The sequence below is a fragment of the Metopolophium dirhodum genome, chromosome 1 (genome assembly GCF_019925205.1).
Source record: "Metopolophium dirhodum isolate CAU chromosome 1, ASM1992520v1, whole genome shotgun sequence".
NCBI lineage: Eukaryota > Metazoa > Arthropoda > Insecta > Hemiptera > Aphididae > Metopolophium > Metopolophium dirhodum.
Genome location: NC_083560.1, coordinates 108,487,601 through 108,508,459, shown reverse-complemented (window position 1 = coordinate 108,508,459; position 20,859 = coordinate 108,487,601). Strand labels below are relative to the sequence as shown.

Below are 20,859 nucleotides of genomic sequence, written 5' to 3'. Positions count from 1 at the left end.
TAAAAAAATTGAATAATGTTTACTTATAATATAAAAAAGTAGAATTCCATTTCAATTTAATAAAAGCTGCTTCACGATAGAATAAAGAACATAATATTTTTTTATGCATGGAATAGCGGGATTTTTTTGATAACACGACTGTGTAACTACACGAGGATAAAATATAGACAAATACACGGAATACACAGAAAGTTCTAGGTTTACAGTATTTTATAATAAGTTATTTTATAAATAAGCACAGAATATAACAAAAGAAACAATACAACTGTTTTAGGCAAACATTTTTTTTTTTTTTGAAAAAATATATCCCTGGAGTATTATGGTGATAAGCATTTCCAGAGATAAACATTTTTTGACGTTATTATGTTAAGAAACTGCAAGCAATAAAATATTATTACAATACACATCGAAGTTACCAATACCTAGCGTATCATATATCGAGAATGTACTATATTATCAATTTGTTACATTAATGACATCATCGAGAGGTTGTTATTGAGTTTCAGATTGTAATATTATACATTACTTTTTTCCAAATACGAAATGTGTACGTAAAAAATAAGAACAAAGTTGTATCAAATAAATATTATTATAGTTGCTAGGCTTATTGTTATTATAATAGTATTATTATTATTACCATTATGGGCTGAACACTAAAATTAATAATTGCATCATCCGTAATTGCCCTCGACGCCACCGGTGCCCGCTGCATATTGGGAACGGTAGTCTTTACAAAGGCAACAAGTGACGAAAGCAAAGGCCGGTCGCGGGGGTTGATTTATGTAGGTCACACCGGGAGCTGCATTAGCAAGGTTGAATCCTGCACCGATGCTACTACCGCTGCAAGCATATTCCCGCCCTCGCAACCGCGTATATATATATTATATATATAATTTGTATTTACAGCCAACACCAACAACGGGATACAACCACCCCCTACTGAGTCGACGCCACGCCGCCGCCGCCGCCGCCACCCCTATTACCATGTAACCGTGTATTCTAAAATTATTATTAATAATATATATATTATATATAATTATATATATATATATATATATATATATATATATATATATACATATATATATGTACGCAAAATGTATACAATGTATGTACAGCGCCCCACCATCCACCATGACGGAAAAAAAAAAACCATCTAGCTTAATAATTATATTACAAATATAATATTATAACTGACCATCATCAACTATTGTTGTTATTATAAGGTATACCTATACATTTATATGGGAGCAAACAATGGGTTGTGCTCAATATTATTATATTATGCATTATTGACGAATAGTAAAATAATACCGTTGTAACAATAAATGCAATTTCGACGCAAAGAGCGGTAAAAAAAATATATATATATTTATCGGTGTAATGCGAAAATACTCGATGGCGACTGCAAACGGGGCAATATCAAACAAAAAAAAAAAAACAAACGTCGGCATAAATTAACCGCTTTCGGAATGACCATTATTATTATTTGTTTTATCGACCGATACAATTTTTGGAGACAAATACTGCACGTATTTTAGTATTTAAAAGAAACAATTATTTTAATCGTAATATTATACCGTTAAATAAAAATATAAAATATGCCAATATGGTAGGTAACGCATGTACCCAAATAATATCTGGTATTGGCTACCGATAATATCTACGTTAACAAGTAGTTTGTGTGCAACCGTGAAATATAAAAACGAAACGAAATTGAAGAGTAATAATAAGGCGATGCACTAAAAAAAAAAAAAAAAAAAAATAGCAATAAAAGGTAAAGACATGGTCAAAGGCAGCAGGTGCAACGATCGTCGTGCTGTTGTAGACGGTAGCGCTGAGATTACCAACAGCTACCAAGATCGACATTCCGCTGGGGAGGCCGCTCGTAAAATATTATATTATAGTGTGTCGCAGTTGTTATACCCGGCTACTGTGTTCGTATGGTATAAGTAATGCGGTGTTGCCGATTCGTCGAGACGATTTGCCGCTCAGTATAATTGAGTACGGCAAAATTTAAAATAGAATAAAACTTATCAATAATTATTATTATCATTATTACCATGATATCAATACAGTATGGGACGAGCATTACGAATTATAATACTACTGCCGCTCCTCAGTGCTCACTCCGAATTATCATATTTGACGGTCGATAATTATAATTATTGTTATACTATACATGCTGCAATGTAGGGGTGGGGGAATTGTGTTCCGTGTATTACATCATTATTGCGGTGTACAAAAACCTACAACACTGCATAAAATTTGTGTTTCGACTGAAAAATAAAATCGCATTGCGACCGACTACGGAACGAACGGCGAAATATAATAAAAGACGCGTACTCAATGAAACATGAAACATAATATGAAATGTGTCACGGATGTAATGATTTCCGTATAAAATGTTGTTCAATGGAAGAGATTAACAGAATTTATTTTTATTTTTTTTGAAAGGGTATAATATATTTTATTATAATGTTATGAAAAATATTTCAATTCATATAATACGTAGGGAAAATAAGCACCTATTGTAATTATTTTTCACTTGCAACGGAGTTCGCATATTATGAAGGTACACTGATTTTCTTTAATTTCCACGTTCCCGCATGGCCGGATCGAAAATATCTAATATAACCTACTGTTTACCTATTATTTACATGCCACTGCTGTTCTTATATAAGTCACTAAAATCAATATTATACACGACATAAACCACTGAAATCTGATATGTTACATTATGTTACATAATAGAATGTATAAGTAATTGTGTACTTATTGTGAACCGTATCTTGGTTATGAAAATGATCAGATATTTTCTTATCACGCTAGTGGCACATGCAACGGCAGATTTTATACATACTACATTATAGTATTAATATTTAACAATGATAATATGTAACATTATTAATGAGTAATGCACTAACGAAAATAGTTTCAAAAATAACACCGAAGTAAGTTCAAAGTACAATTGAAAATAAATGCAATCGTTATTGTTGTAATTATTGTTGAGAGATTAAAAAATATCATAAGCTTCGTTAAAAAAAAAATTAATTTATATTGAAGTTGCATATTTTTTTGTCGTTACCTCTGGTCCAATTAAACAAAAAAACCATATATAGTTGATAGATATCGTTATGATTAATGAATATTATAACAGGTATAATATAAACATTGAAAAGTATTGCAGATGATCAATCATTCGTAATCGAACCGTTTATTTATATAATATAATATAAAAGGTAAATTGGGTATATAAGAAACAGGATTGCGACCAGGATTCAACTGATATCATAGTATACTCGAGTATTATAACATAATAATATATCAGTAGTCGGTACATATATTTTAATATGACAAAACGATGTGCTCATCAAATAATAAAAGTTTCCAACGCCATTCGATTATTTACCAAAGCTTCGCGTAAAAGTAAAATAAAACCGCAAATCGCAATATATTATTATCAAGCGTTGATGTAATTGATTATTATGTAATTTCATTAGCGGACATAAACTTCATAATTGTTAAGCGGAACTGACACCAATGTACCTATATAAGATTTAACAAAATTAAATATAAATATATTAAATACAACCAAATGGAACAATGCAATATTCCGATTAATCGAGATACCGAAACCCGAGTTTATAGCGCACAGTTCTAGTAAGCGCAGAAATTAAAAGTGAAATGTTTTAATTTTAGAGTATTGAAAGGAATTCGCATTAATTACGCGGGATAATAAAATAAACAAATTCTCAAAAAGCAAAAGTACATCATTAGATGGTTATCTAAATTCCGAAGATTCCGTATTACAACTGTTTAAAGTATAACGCGGGTAGAGTGCAAGGGAATTTTCTTTAAATTATTATGAGTAAACCTAAAGTAAAACCACCGTAAAATGAAATGGTTTTATTCAAATTATTTGCAATCATCAAGACCATTCAAAACGCATGATAACGTACACGGGGGCATTATGAGGGGCCGTTTCCTAAATTTATTTTAATAGGTCGAATGTAATAAGAATAAACATGTAAAATATATTTGGTTTTCTGTTGACAGTTATGTAATAATTTATTCTCTTACCTAAATCGGACAAAGCAAAAAATCATTCTTTGATAATATTTTTTGTACGCACCGATAAAAATGAGCAAAGTAAAGCCCATATAAAACACGCATATAATATCAGAGATAATAGTATAATGGATAGGGTTTTTTTTCTTTAAATATTGAAGGGGTGTAAAATAACGTTGAATCGACAAGGTAATATATAATAACAATAACCACAACAAAAACCGTTTATAACCCTTGAGGAAGAAAGAGGTATTTTTCATAAACATTCGTTTTATCGATTATTATTACCGTGTGGCTATATATTTATTATAAACCCTGGGACAACCAATTTTTTTTTTTTTTATTGTTCTTGTATTTACCTACTTCTATTGTTGTACATTTTTTGATTATTTTGTACATTATTGTTTTCATTACGATTACTATTGAATATTTACAGCATGTGATTAATTAGTATAATTACCATTGTTAATTAAATTACCAAATTGCAACCAAATACCATCATCGCGGACTAAGATTAGTTAGATATCATAGCCATCGTCGATGCCATGGATATTTAAAAGACGTGGTCACATAAAATACCATTTGAATATTTACGACCAGTATGACGATGATGAACATAACAATATACCTAATATTATTATTATTATCGATATAATGGAAAATACAATAACAGGGGGCGCGTATCGACCACGTTTATACCTTTATCCGAGATTATCGTTTATCATAAAGGAAATCTTGATCAATTATAATAGGTATTCAGAAAAAAAAACCGCAGAAAAAATGTATCATCGATTAGATAAATTCTATTAGTGTTTGTATTTACATAATACTATAAACCATAAATTAATAGTGTATCCAAAACCTTTCGTATCACCTTTGTTATACACTTTACCCATAGAAAATCATGTGGTTTTTTTTTTATTTTATAAGCATTAATACCCATTTATTTAAATTACAGAATGCTGTACAGTAAGTTACAGTGGGTCATTGTAAAAGATATTTAGGTTACAGAACTAACTAAGTACGTGGAACCTTGTTTTAAATTTTGTTAAATGTCGACAATTAAAATAAATAATAAATAATATATTAGTTAGAGTATAATTATTGAATATTTAGAGTTTGTTGGTAAGGGGCTTTCTATCCGGAGATTTTATTTCGGTCCTTTTTTTGCCTAGATTGGTGTGACTATGGTCATGCGAGGTTAAGCCTGTTGGTTACGCAGTTTTTTTATACAATTTGAAATATATTATTATAATTGAATGATACCTACTCTGTTCAAAATAATGTGCACTATAAAATTGAAATCAAAGAGAAACTGCAATCCTGAGTACTCTCCTCTCCCAGAAAAAAAATATATAATACATAAATTGGCTGGGATTCATAGTTCTATTTTTTTTAGGAGGGGGGGTTGTTAGCTAATTATACATGCTGCCGCTTGGAATGTCTATCCTCTACCTTAGCGCCTAATTTATAGTTATTAAAATGATTCATACAATTAGTGAAATCTTTAAGAAAAAAAAAACAAATTAACTTTAATTAAAATTGTTTTATGCAAATCATATAATACCTCAACATTTATTTTATTTGTTATAATTACAATAAATATTTCAATTAAATTTCATTTTTTTGTAAAAAAAAACATAGTGATCGAAGATGGTTAAAATTATGTCATTTGTACTGCACTTTGGTTAAACGTGTAGATCACGAATAATACTATGACATAAATATGTAAACTGCTAATGTCAACTGTTGTAAAGCAAACTATATATGTGCAGTATATATATAAAAAAAAACAATATTAGTTGGGACCTAATACTATTAATAACCTTACCTATAACGACATGGCAGACATGACATGACAGTTACATAATTATTTTATCACATTAAAAATATATATATGTAAACACAATTTTTGTGTAGATATTTGAATTTCAAATTTCAATGAAATTAGATATTTTTACGAATTTTTATTTATTTTATTGTAATTCAAAAATATTATTCACGGTGACTTTTACACTTTTACGTTTACCTACTATTTAATATATACCTATTATTTTATATGTAAAATGGCATTTCAAAAACTTTTAGATTAATTTTAAGTTATTGCTTATTGATACCTACAACGATCCTATTCAAGGCCGTTATACAGTAAGTCGGTATTGACTCAAAAGTTAATAACAATAAATAAAAATATAATTTTTATGATAAAAATGTATACTATTACAATAAATTTAAGGTTTTCCTTGAAAATTAACATATAGCCGTATTAATATGATAACAATATAAATGCATCATAAAATATAAATACTTAGTAATAATTATTAAAGTAAAATAGGCTGACCGACAGTCTTCGCTCAGAATCGTTTTTCGTTTGCAATGATTTGACATTAAATTCAAATTTATTTAACACATACATTACAGTGACTTATAGAGTCTAGGACGAGGTGCACTACGAGGATACCTACTTTATCTTTTTTCAATGATTTTCCTACTAAACTCACAGCTGTCATAAATTGTTTACATACGTTTCTCAATTGTAATTGCACAACTTGCTCTATATGAGGTATTTTTATAAGTTGATTGTCTAATTTCAATCAGTAACAAATTTTAACTATAGATTGAACGGCTTTGATGGTATTTCAATCTGCCCGTAATTGAACGACTTTATTATTTCCTATTTTTTGGCTATTCGGTATAATAAAAGACTATAACTTACACGAGACATCTTTTTTTATTAATTAGATAATTATTAAAATTAAAAAAGATCAAATAGATGACATTTTTTTTTAATTTGCTAAGCTACTGACAAAAATTATTTTTTCTACGTAATGTTGATATATTACCTCAGTGTAGATTGTATAATGGTGTAAATCCAAGCTTACCTATTTTTTCCGGTAAAACAGTTTTTCACTACATAAATGTAAAATAATTTTACGCGCGCAAATGACACACTGTACAAAAATATACAATTTTACGTTATGTACAAGACGCCAAGACGGCCGTCATCGACTCAGCGTTGTCGAGTCGGTCAGACGAAAATGATCCCTTGTCGAGACGTTCAAACGTTATAACACGAGTCTACACCTCGACACACTCTCAAAAATACGTGCGTAATTCGATCCTACTCAGATTCGGGGATTCTAATGGCGCGGGTTCCCCGTCGCGAGTCTCTATTATACTACAGCAAGATAAAGTTTCAAGGAAAAATAAATAATGATACAAATGCCGAAATGCACGTGCGAGGATGTGTTCGATTGTAAGGATCGATGTAACATTTTTATAGGACGTTACATATTTTATATTATACACTGTTGTCCCGCGGGTACCTAAATATAAATTACCTTTTACAAATGAAAAAATGATATATTATATTATTATATTATATATATATGCCTATACAGTGTACACACATACGCAACATTTTACGAACAGTGTGGTTATAGAATTTGTTTTCTGCCATCTGCCAATATATAGGGGGGGTATTATTATACGTCCGCACCAAAGCCATGTCGAGGGTATACGCAAACGGATTTCCGCATGCATATCGATATCGGACACCAGCGGCGGTCCACGGACATCCGGGGCTGACAGGTCTTTCCCGTGGAGCATATATATAATAATAATATAATAATTAGGTACACGAGGGTAGTTAATCCTACCGCAGCGGCATGCAGCACAGTCGAACTTAAGCCCTGGTCGTTCCCTGCAGCGTGACTGCGGACTGGTGCAATAATAAACTTAGCATCAAGTTACCCAAGTACTTAAAATTCCGTATAACATCGTACACGTGGATAAGATACAATCAAATAGTCATATAAACACTATAGAATAATATAATATAATATAAATCGTTTTCGTTTTTCCATCGCTAATATATAATAATATACTGCTAGCTTATATACATATTCCTATTATTCTTTGATACACATACCACAACGCACTAACATTTCGTATACATTTACAATCCATGGATATATATATTATATAAAATATTTAGATCGCATATATATCATTGAATCCTCTACGCAGGATACTTACTTACCGAAAAGGCGTATAATAGAGTCGTCCCTACGGGATTTGACGACCTACACGCGAGACCCCCCGGGTGGCCAGAACCCGAACGTATAAAGATTTCAATCACAAAAGCTGTCTTTTTAGTGACTTCCAACACAATGGCCGTATTTCGAAACCGAGACAACCTTGCGCATATTATACTCCTGGTCGGCGTGTCTACAAACCCGCCACTTTCCAATATATCAAAAATAGGCATACAATGGGCGACGGTATATCACACACGGTTTTGTGATACAACATAATAAAATAGCCCGCAAAAGGCAAAAATTAATTGTCCTAGGTTTATTTCAAAAATGTCGGATTAGGAATTCGTGCACAACCCTCGGGGAACAATAAGTGACATTTTCACCGTCCGCATTAATAAAAATAAAGTCATCAATATAATAGTAGATACTAAGTATATAGCTATACTATAAATGTGATAGTCGGTGAAAAGTTAGTTTTGATTTTACGGTACTGACATCTGGCACTACTACCATACCTATCCAAAAACAAAACAACTTTAATGATAAATAATATAAAATATACTGGCCTGGACCTAAACACTTGGATGCCGCTGTCACTTTTGGCACACTCTAATACCCTGTTAAATAATATATCCACCTCAAAGTATTAACAACAGATTCAAATTAAACACAGCTAATCGGATCAGCCAAGTCGCACTCGTTGTTGGATTTATATCGGTCATATTTAAATAATACATTGAGCTCTAATAATTATAGGGAAACAATCGTAATCTGAGTTTCGTCGTTTGTCTCGAGTAACAGGCCAACCATCACTGAACCTATGGTCAGTGAAATGTCTATATACGGTTGGTATCCTACAACCAGGAATTGAGACGACGGCGGCGTAAAAATGTAGGTAGGTACGTAGGTAATTTACAAGTGATATAATGCGCACTTTGTTTCACTATTTAGCGTATTGTCATTATGATATTATTAAATAGAATAATATAGTCAATTATAATGTTCGTCACGATGGCGAAACCGCAACTAACACACCTGACCGCGAAAAAAAAATTCTATTAAATAAAAATAAAAACGTTGGTGGTAAAACAATAATACAATATATCGCCATGATTGATAACGACGAGCTGTAGAATAGTTTTATAGGTAATATTGACCGTTTTTACTTTCCTAGCTTTTTTTTAGTCTATTCTCAATTTTGCGTTCACGCCGATTTAAAAAAACTCGCGGGCACTTTCAATGTTAATAAGTACTTTTCATACTACGCGATTTTTCCATCTGGTAATAATAATAAGCTTCGTTATTTATCACAATTAATTCTTACACATTGTTTCATCAAATATGCAATACTATGTATTAGTATAAAGGTGTAGGTGTGTTCTAAAGGCAAACATTCGCGATAACTCACGAAAAAAAGGTTATAAGTACCTACCTCGTACATATTATTAATAACCTACCAACACAATCATGCATTAATTTTAAAACTCGCGTAACATGCAAGACATGTCAACGTATATTATAGGACTCGACTACGTTTTATTTGCTGGGAAATGTTATCTATACTATATTATTATATCGACGACAACTATCGATCATCGCAATATTATTATATCAATACCCAACTTTATTGAGTAGGTACACTATATATATAGGACATACGTACACATCGTAATTTAATATACATCGACAGCTTATAAATCGTTGGGAAAATACGCGATATACCAAAAACCGATGGTTAGTTTCGCACGCTTTATCACTGTATCCGAAGAGCATACTCATACTCCTCCTCCTCCTCCTCCTCCTCCTCCTCCGGCACCACAACAACATCCTATTAGCAATTATGATAATAATATCGATAGTAATAATGTTGTTACGGTGCAGGGCGGTACCGCGATATACATAATATAATATACAAATAGGTAATAATATTATATAATAATAACGCGGACAAACGGGTATACGGCGCGCGCGGAATCGATATCGCGCAAAGTCAAACAACACACACGCACACACGCACACACACACACACACACACACACACACACACACACACACACAGTCGCGCGCGCGAACGAGCGGTGCCCGTCCGCCCGCCCACCCGCTCGGCGGTAAGTATATAGCAACCCACCCGGTGAGCGCATCCCGACAACCCACCGCCGCAACGGGCTACGACGATTTGACCGACGGCGACGGCCGCGACGAAGGTACATAATAATAATAATAATAATATAATAATTATTTATGATATTAAATTATAAAAAAATATGCACCACCGCGGCCGCGAACGGAGAGACTCCCGGAGGGTGGGGCCGAGTCACGAATATTACATAAAATATATATTATTATTATCAACCATTGTAGACGGCACACCCCGGCATTCGTGTCGTTTTAATATTATATTAATTTATCGATGCATGCGATTTAGCGCCAGACGCTCAAAAGTCCACGTCCCAACCACTTCACCGGCCACCGACTATTATAGCCTACAGCCTTCCCCGATAAATGGACTATCCAGCACAAAAATAATTTTTCAATTCGAACCAGTAGTTCTGAGGTTAGCGCGTTCAAACAAACTAACTCTTCAGCTTTATACTTCATACGTATAGGTATGCAATAAAAGGTAATTTTGCTATTAAAGTTTGTTAATTATTATTATTATTTAATAAGCATGCATGCTGCATATTTTATTCGCTATAAAAGCTTAATGCCTATGCTTTTATGTACTCTAAATTTGATCGTCTAGGCCTTCACTATTTTCATTTCTAGATCCGTGCCTGATTACAGGTGTATTTATTTGTCTACACGGGGAACACGACAACAGGTATATGATTTTAATATTACTATTTCTCAATATTATTGAAATTATCGACGACGTCCCCCGACCGTCCAACCGGCGGCGACGACCGCGACACACCGGTGCAGGTGAACGAGCTGCAGCAGCGATATGCACCGCGTTGCACCGCCACCGGCAAGACCGGGATAACAATATTATCGTTAATCGGCATAGTAATTAATCGCATTGCGCGTCACGTGTGTGTGCGCGAGCTTGTGCCCCCACCCACCACCCGCACGCTGCCCTACGTGCGTAAAATCGTCGGTAATATCAATAATAATGTTATTAAAACTACCTCTGGACCGGGACTCGAGCGCGAGTTTGTGCGTCGTGAGGGGGGGTGGTCGGCAGGTGACGGAGGGGGAGGGGCGACGGCGATCCCGGCCGACCGGGGTAAGTGCGTGCAAGATGAAACGGAAAAAGGGGGCGCCGCCTCGCCCGCGCACCGAATCGCAGACCACTGACCGCCGTCCCCCGCAACCCACCAGCCAGCGGCACACAACGGCGTCGTTTCGTCGTCACCCACGGGTCGGCGGCGAGCCGAGCGTCATGTGACTGCGGTTGGCACGTGCCCCGTGTCGCCACTATCAATAAAATACGTAACGAGTGGCTCGTGTCCCACACGCGCTATAACTTTAATCGAAATATTATTATATTATACGAGAAAAAAATATGTAATAACAATAATAAAAAACCACGACGGAGTAGAAAAGAGCATCCGCGCGCCCGCCTCCGTCGCGGGGTGGTCGCGTGCAGTAATGCTACGATTTACATAATTGCACGTACCGCCGCCGCGCCGTGGCGGTACATCGGCAACGGTGCAGTGTGTGTAATTGTATAATATGCACACGAGACTCGTGCATATAATATACACCTGCAACGCGGTATGACAATAATTTAGGCAACAATACATCAGGAACAACAATGTTATATAGGTATATTATTTATAATGACCGACCGCGGGCCCCAACAAAACTGCGGATTTATTATTGTTGTCGTGTACAATGGAACAGGCACCGCCGCCTCAGATCGTATGCCTTTACCACCGCGCCGCCACAGCCACCGCCGCCGTATAAAGTAATGAATACCTATAATGCGACTGCTGCACCGGTGATTTGCAGTGAACGGCAAAAATACACATAACACACTACGTTGTGGGGGAGAAACGGACAACCGCACACGCACACGCACAAACGGACGATAATTATTATGCTTCACTAAACCCCAACCACGTTTCGTCACACCTACCGTAGAATCACGTACGGCGAGGACGAAAATTGACCACTGTTTACGCGCGGGCACGTAGAATTGTAAAAACCATACACACACCCTCCTACAAGTGGCTGCAACTCGTGACGATCGCTAAAATTCGTTTACTTCGACCATAATAAAATAACCGAAATAAATGTCGAAAAACAAATCCACGGAATTCGTATGAAAAAAAAAATCAGTTGGAAAAAAACCTACGTATAAATTACCAAAAAGCCATTATTATCCATCTTCTCTATAGAGACGTGTATAATATATATATATATAATAAGAACACTGTAAATCAGAGTTTCGGCGTCTAAAGAGGATCACAAACGGACCGTTTTTTTCAGGCAAAACGGACCTTTTTTCATTCCATTGTGTATAACTGCTGATTCGATGATAATAAATATTCTGAAAAATATTTGTATTCTTACACAATTAATGGGACACCCGAACATATGGTATGTGAATCCCCACATGTGCTACAATAGCGTAACAAATTGAAAAAAACCGATTTTAAGCCGGATCGGTTGGTGTTCAAACCGTACGGTCATTGGTCGAGTCTTACCGTGGCTTATCTTTAGCGATTTAAATTGAAGACTATGGAAAACTCTCAAAAATTACAACAATTTACAATCTACACCTCTAGGCCGAAAAAGTTTTTTCATTATAAAAACAAAAACGGTTTCCGGTCGCAACCATACATTACCTCTAACAAGGCTCTAACAGATGCATATACACGTGCATGAAAGATCTCAGAACGTCTGAGGATCAGAATTTGGGTCGAATGACATTTATAACGCTTCCTTAGACCTTAATACACACAATACATTATCGTACCAACATAATAAAATACATACGCGTATTGCACGCCTACATATTATTATTATAAGCGCTGTTCGCGTATAACTCGAAACCCGAAGAGTTTTACGCCGTAACCTTTCGAAATCTATCAGTACTCATCATACGGCCGGTGCATCGATAGGGAGGAAAACCGGCACACGATTTAATTTAACACGACAACGAAACACGTCGATTATTAAAATAATAATCACAAAAATTTATACGACACAACTATACAACACCTCACGTGAAAACATTTTCCACCGAGCAGACTGCGACATTTCGCTCGTAATCGTTTTTCGGACGCACGTAGTATTATTATTTCGCCGAAACCGAGATAACAATAATGGTTGTTACTAGAGACCGAAATTATATGCGTTCGCATATTCAAACTGAGTGTATGCACGACCACGATGGTTTGTCATGTGGGCGGCGTTTCAAATCAATCTGATTTCATAGACAAAGTTTTATTTTGCATATTGATGCATATTTGAAGGGTTAAGGCATAATTAGTTATTAGTTATTATAGTAATTTACATATATATTATACACTATTATTATAGGTCTTAATAAATAAATAAACTATTTCCTCTTTACTTTATAGACTTAATGTCGTACATCAATTAATTTGAAATTATCACTGACAAATATTGTGAATAATCGATATATTGCTAAGTGCTATCAAAGAAAATAAATAATTAGATTATAGCTACTACCGTGGTTAGGTGCCTTTGGTTGGGGACCTGGTATAAAAATGTCGTGTATCAGTGTTTATTAGTTTGGTACACATTTGTCGATGCCAATAAATGTGCCTACTACTGCCTATTATATTTAAAATGTTTTTGTGCATATTGTTGCGAAACATTATTTTCATCATATTTAGCACCTTTCTAGTGCATACAATTCCGGTGTCTGGTTATAACTAATTATTATCGTCCACCGTTGTATCGGCGGCGGCCCGTTTTCTTATCCCCTTACACGGTGTTATATTATGTTATTGCTGCCGTGCCCGGCCCGGGCGAGTTAACGCGTTTCAAAATATAAAATACTAATCGTACGATAGATACATAAAAAAAAATATTACAACGCCAGCATTCACCGCCCGTCTTATAGTTTATCTCACACACGCCATATGCATAATATTACAATATTATATTATTATACTAGTTCGCAACAATTCCCAGAATTAATAATATCCATTATCCTGTACTTTTCAGTTTTAGATGAAAACGCCGTTTGTACAACAAACGATGGGCATTTTTTTTTTTACGTCGTCGAGACGTTTTTTTTGCCGACTCGAAAAACGGGCGCAGTTTCACCGCGCGCAATTTTTAGAGGTTCGGTGCAGCTGTAATTCAATAGATGTTGTATAATAATGCTCATTGCTCGTATTAAACACTCCTGGATCCTGATCTCGACGACGACCGGAAGTCGCGCATAGCGTTTTCTTTGATTAATTAATTGTTCGTTATTATTCTCAATCAAGGAGATTGTCTGTAATAATTACGAATGCGAATTTTGTGATGTTATTCACTTATTTGTACTTCGTAGGAAAAAATATAAAAGCATAACAGTGTACACGTACTGTTACACGCTGCAGCTGGTGTGAAGATCGCCGGGAGGAGATAGTCATAATGATTTAAAACTGTTAAAAAAAAAGATAAATATACAATATAATGTATTATCTATATGAACCATGTGGCCTGCATGAACCAAGATCATCGATACGCTTAGTTATCAGTTACGTTGACGAAATCCGAATAAACTGTTTGGGTATACTAATTTATTATAGTATTATTATTTATTTTACATAGATAATAATTAACAATAATGAAATAATTTCGAATGTTATTATATTAAATAATAATAATTGCTTGTAACTGTTATATTATCATAAAATTCCGACTTCGGCGGGAATTGGGAAGGGAAAGGACGGAAGCAACTAGACACGGGTTTCTGGTGAGATTTTAAGTTCCACCAGTCCTCCCCCTACAAATTGGATATTATTTTATGCGTTTATAAATACGCACACGTTCATTCTACGATATTATTGTCGTGCAAAATTCGACGAAATGATAACAACTATAACATCATAATATTAAGTGCATTATTATTTACGCGAAGCCAATATTAACTGCCGACCACGAGAAATAATAAATATAGTGGAGATAATATATCGTATACGCACCACGTACGTTCGACGTGTTCACCACATGTCCGACTACGACTGCCACAACAAGGGTTAAACGACTCCAGTCTCCAGCATTTCACTTTTAATCTCGAACGCTGGTCATCTTATACGAACAGATAAACCATAATATTGTATACGTATACGCAACGTTTTTCAATTTAAACAGAAATGATAATAATGGGAAAAAAATGCCACTCATTCGAAACACATGTGGTGTTTTCAAACTAGTATTTATACATTCTCTTTGAGTGCATTTTCCTCCCGGTCGGTCAGGTCGCATAAGCTCATTTTCGACGTGCACATACGAAATATGCATGACAACTGTAATAATAATAATAATAATAATAATAAACAGTCGCTTTGTGTGTCTCAGTCAGCCGGAAATAACCTATTGTGCTATAATATGCTTCGATATTGTAATAATGTTATGTCTGGAAAAATCAAAAACGATGCGTATTCTGTATAATATTTACAATAATAATAATATGGGCTACCTATGATTAGTTTCGTGTACTAGCATTTACGTACATTATATTATAGTATTATGAATTATGATTACACCTAATAGTCATGATATAATTGTTATTATAAAATATTATATTATGAGGGTTGATCATTAATGAATGATATTCAATTGTAATGTTTTGAGAAATATGACATTTCGATATCGAGAATTTTACATTGTAGCTATTACAAAGTTTTTATTAAACCGAATTTATTAAATTGTTATTACATACATAATTATTAGGTATATTTAAATATATTACGTAATAATATATAGGTTATGTTTTAATAGTACCAGCGATTTGCGAATTGCGATCGTTAAGGATTCTCGGAATACTATTTTAATATCTATTGTCACTGTGTAAAAGCATATTTGCTGAATAATTATTGTTGTCGTCGAGAAACTGTTATTGTATTAAATTTTTCGAAGATTCACGAAACGAGAGAAAAGTTTTGATATTTAATGAAGAATCTTAGCACGAAAAATCTCAATTGTATCGTTCAACTCAGGCACATCCTTTATTCGAAAACTCTGGACCTGTCACTAGAAAAAATGTATTAGATTTGCAATAATAAATAAAACAATTGTCAACTATATTTTAATTTAAGAATATCGAATATTAAATGGCTGTGTACTTGTGTACGTCTAATTATTGTTCATACAATTAAAAATTTCGATGTTCAATAAAACAACAATATTTCCATATTATATATTATTTATTGCAGTTGTTCATAATAAAAATGTTTCAATCTAAACGAATACAAGTAAAATAATTAAGTTAAGATCAATAACTATAAAATTATCATTATTGTGCCGATGTTATTAATATAATATTACGTAATCCCTTCAAGACACGTATTTTCATAAAATATTTTATTTCACGCTTCGCCTCACACGCGCTTTTCATCGACAACTTCAATCACGGATTTTGCATTTAAAACGGGCGTTAAAGACCGCGGTTTCCTGAACACGATGATTGTTATTGTAGTATAATAAAAAAAAGGCACACAATTTCGGTTAGCGGTCAGAAACCCCATAGAGAGCGTGACACAAACAAAGGTCGATTGTAAACGTAGTTGTTGTAGTACGCCGCGAGAGAAACGCCTAATATAAACTACACGACCTACCCAAAGTAGTTTTTCGTTGAGATTTAAAATTGTTTTTTAAGTGTTTTAATGTACTAAAAAGCACAAGTTAATAATATCGTTTATCGTCAACATCTCGTACCGTTGCATTGAAATAATTAATATCAGGACCAATATTAAAATTTTCAACAAAAAAATAATTTAAAAAAAGTTCCTCATAAATTGCAGTGCAGTTAAAAAATAACAAAAATAAAATGATGTGCTTTATTAATATTATCCACCACTGCAATTTTAAAAATTGTTACGACTTTATTTTTAATAACAATAATAATGTTTAATATAATATTAAAATAGTAATTTTAGCAAAGTAATTTACTGCGATAAATACCTAACGGAAAAATAAATATATTATAAAATATCTTTAGAAATATAAAGGGCTGCACAGTGCACACTATGTCTCCGCTCAGAATCGTTTTGGTCTGCAATGATTTTCAATAAACTCAAATGAAACACACCCATTACAGCCAACTACTCTATGACGAGGTATACAATCAAAACCTTTAGCGGAGCGGTTTCCCCAATTGTTTCGTGGTTTTCCGGCAAACGTAGATATTTTTCACCCGAGATACTATAAGCCGATCACATGAGGAAAGTTGACTACATCAGTACCTATAGACAGGACCGGATTAAACCGTGATCAGGGGGTGTCGGAGGGATATTATATGTAAAGATCCCATATTGTTGTCGGCTTTCAATTTTACCAAGTTGAAGTGGTTATATCTGTACTTATAATAGTAAAAAATATTAAACTTTAAGAAAAACTAAAGAAAAAAAATTGTATTATAATATAATATCATTCTTCGTGTGAAAATAGTATATATTAGTACCTACAATCTATTATGTTTTCAACTATTGACTGTTTTTAGAATATTTATATTATATGTATTATATTGAATTGAATTTTTTTTTTAAATTAGCATGAGACAAAACCGTAAAACTGGGTTATGGACACTGTAAAACTGAGTAATATAAAATGGTTGTATAATATCGGTTATAGGCGGCGCAGTAACTTGTAACTTTCATATCAATTATAATATTAATACCTATTACTAACGTAAAAACAGGATAAATATTATCAAATTTATATTTGACGATAAGAAATAAGAAAAATATGTAGGTATCTATAATTTATAAAAATCGTGTCTTATAATAACAAGATAACAAATATTATAAAATAATAATAATCAAAACATATTTTTCACTGATTACCACGGAGGAGATTATCGTTTTGACGTACGTATTTTTACGCGTGAAATTATGCATAGTTGTACTTAAAATATTTTGGAACAGTAAAACACAAGTAATAATAATTACAATCAATAATATTAATATCGTCACGATATTATTAAGTAGCGACGCGTGAGTACGTGACGTAATCGTACCCGCGTGTGTACGGCGGCTAAATGAATGCGCAGTACGAACGTTTCGTGCGTGAATGTTATATTAACTTATAAGTTAGATAGGTCATAGCCCGTAGATTTAACTTGCAATAATGATTATAAATAACTACTAATAATAAATGATAACAGCAATAACAACAAAGGAACAGACGACGGGAAATCGTCTTAAATCGTAAACGACAACAAGTTAGTCGTGGGGAAAATTTTTTTTTAAGAAAACAACAATTATTGGAACCAATAGATCGGAAAACGCGACGCCCAGACGATCGCGAAAAACCATTGATATACGACGACGATGACGTTTATAATTTCTAAAGTGTCTTTTGGCATGAAAAATCGTCCACACGTTTTTTACCTACGCAACATATAATTCGTGCTTTTTTATTAGGAAAAATTGTTATTACTTTACGCACGTCTGAAAAAAACATTTTTTTTTTTTTTTTTTGGCGGTGGACGTCACCACTGACCAGCCGGGCGCGTTTCGCGATTGAAATCTTACGACGGCAATAATAATATTACATTACATTATGCACAATGCACATTTTACTATCGTGTCCGTAGCAATAATAATAATAATGATGGTAATAAAAATAATAATAATATGTAACAACGATTTGTGCACGCGCAGAAAACGCGGGTGGCGGGTCAGTCGTGTTTTGATGTTTATTCCTACTCCAACTCCACAAGCACCTCCACCTCCTGCCCACTCATCGTCCACCTACTTTCCTCCAACGTTGCCAAATCGCATTACCATATGCGGCGCCACGGACGGCCGCCGTGCCGATTTTTACGACGTCCACAGCGACGCCGGCAACATTGCGCTGACCATAATATTATAAAATATATAATAGTAATAGTAGTAGTAATAATAATAATAATAATACGAGTAGAGTAGTAGACAACTACGATTACGCGACGCGGTACTACTACGGTGGTGACGGCGGCGGCCAGTCGGCGACGAGAGTTGTAGTAGTCGGGGCCGGCCCGACGGCGTTTCTCGGAAATGCCGCCAGACCCGTCATCGTCTCTCGCGCGCTCGCTCTCTTCCGCCGTCCGACGCTGCCGATCGCTAGCTTACGGCCTAAAAAAATATATCGTACCGACCGACAATTTGCGCATTAAATTGCGCGACCGAAGATTAAAAAAATCGCTTTTGCGGGCACGTCATGTCGGCCGGCACAAACAACGGCGATAATACCTATCACGTGCCCGCGTGCATTAAAATTATTGTGCGGTGGCAAAATACACGAAACCTGCGACTGACCTCCACTAGGACTACCTACGTGATAATTTGGCCGATTTCTATAGGTAGAACGGAATAAATATATGATTTGAATATCATAAAAAAATTATAATATTATCTACGGCGGGCTGCTATAATACAGTTAGTCGTGTACGCATAGTATAATATAGGTACCTCCTACTCTGTGGTACATACGCACATAATAATATTACTATTTTCGTGGGTGATATATTATGATAAACTTACCTAAGATATTGTCTTCGTCGTGGTTAATTCGTTTCTGGTTCTTTGGCTAAACGGTTTGGCGGCAAACATTGAGAGACGTCAAGTTTAAAATGAAATTAAAAAAAATTATAAAAAAAATATATATACTTGATATTAAACGGGTAAATAAAAAATTCAAAATGAAATAATGACAAGACGCGTGGATTGTGTAGACGAATGCATAAGTAAGCTGATAAAGACACGACGGCGATACGATGTAAATGTACTCATCGCGAGCCGAGGAAAAAAAATAACCTAAACCCACTACAGTTTAGTATGACTGAACAAACGAAACTGTTGCACTTGCTCGGCGGTCGGCCGTAGTCGATGGATGGACGAAAAAAAACCACCTGCTGCCGCCGTCGTCGCTGTCGCCGGTGCTGCTGCCGCGGTGGTGGGGGTTGTTTGCCGCCGCCGGGTGGAACAAACCGTGCGGCGTGGTAGGGATGGCAAACAGGTGACTCACCTGACTAACCTGTGGTGAGTGGATGTCGACAGGTTGGGTGAGGAGATGCACGTTATATATTATACATATATGTGCAAACGTATTTAATATATTATTATTGTATAATATTATAGGTAATATTATATTATATTATGTTTACGTTTATGTGTATGTGTGCGTATGTACGTGTCTGTGTTTGTGTGCGCGCGCGAACTACACACGCCCTCTACCGTTCACGTACGTATCAATATGTGTTTAGTATAATGTTATCGTTGTGTTATGTATTTAATTCATTTGTTACAGATACTTATTGCTAGCTATACATGATTACAATACATTTATTATATTATATTAATTATTATTATGACGTGTATTATATAGGTACTATTTAGTATAATACCTGCACGGGCTTCACGGGCATATTTAGGTGAGCAATTTTTTGTCGATTGGAAATCGAAAACGTCCGTAAACAACTCGAAATGAGTCAAAATATTTTGAAAATGTCTATCAAGTATAGGAATTGATAAAATAAACATGATATGATTTAAACTTCTAGTGTCTACGGTTATTCGTTTTTGATTTACAACAAAATAAGAAAATTGAGAAACCGGATGAATGTAAACAATAT

The 20,859-nt window shown here is 34.4% G+C and overlaps 1 protein-coding gene across 2 annotated transcripts in view; it reads right to left on the bottom strand.

Annotated features, from left to right (window-relative positions):
- Positions 1-20,118, bottom strand: part of LOC132933529 (cytokine receptor-like) — a 56,667-nt gene extending 36,549 nt beyond the window's left edge. The window contains exon 1 of one of the 2 annotated variants that reach the window (XM_060999808.1): positions 19,769-20,118. The gene's annotated coding sequence lies outside the window, so the exon portion shown is untranslated. The remainder of the gene's footprint in view (positions 1-19,768) is intronic. The other variant, XM_060999807.1, reaches the window with a different exon arrangement.
- Between the last annotated feature and the right edge of the window lie 741 nt (positions 20,119-20,859).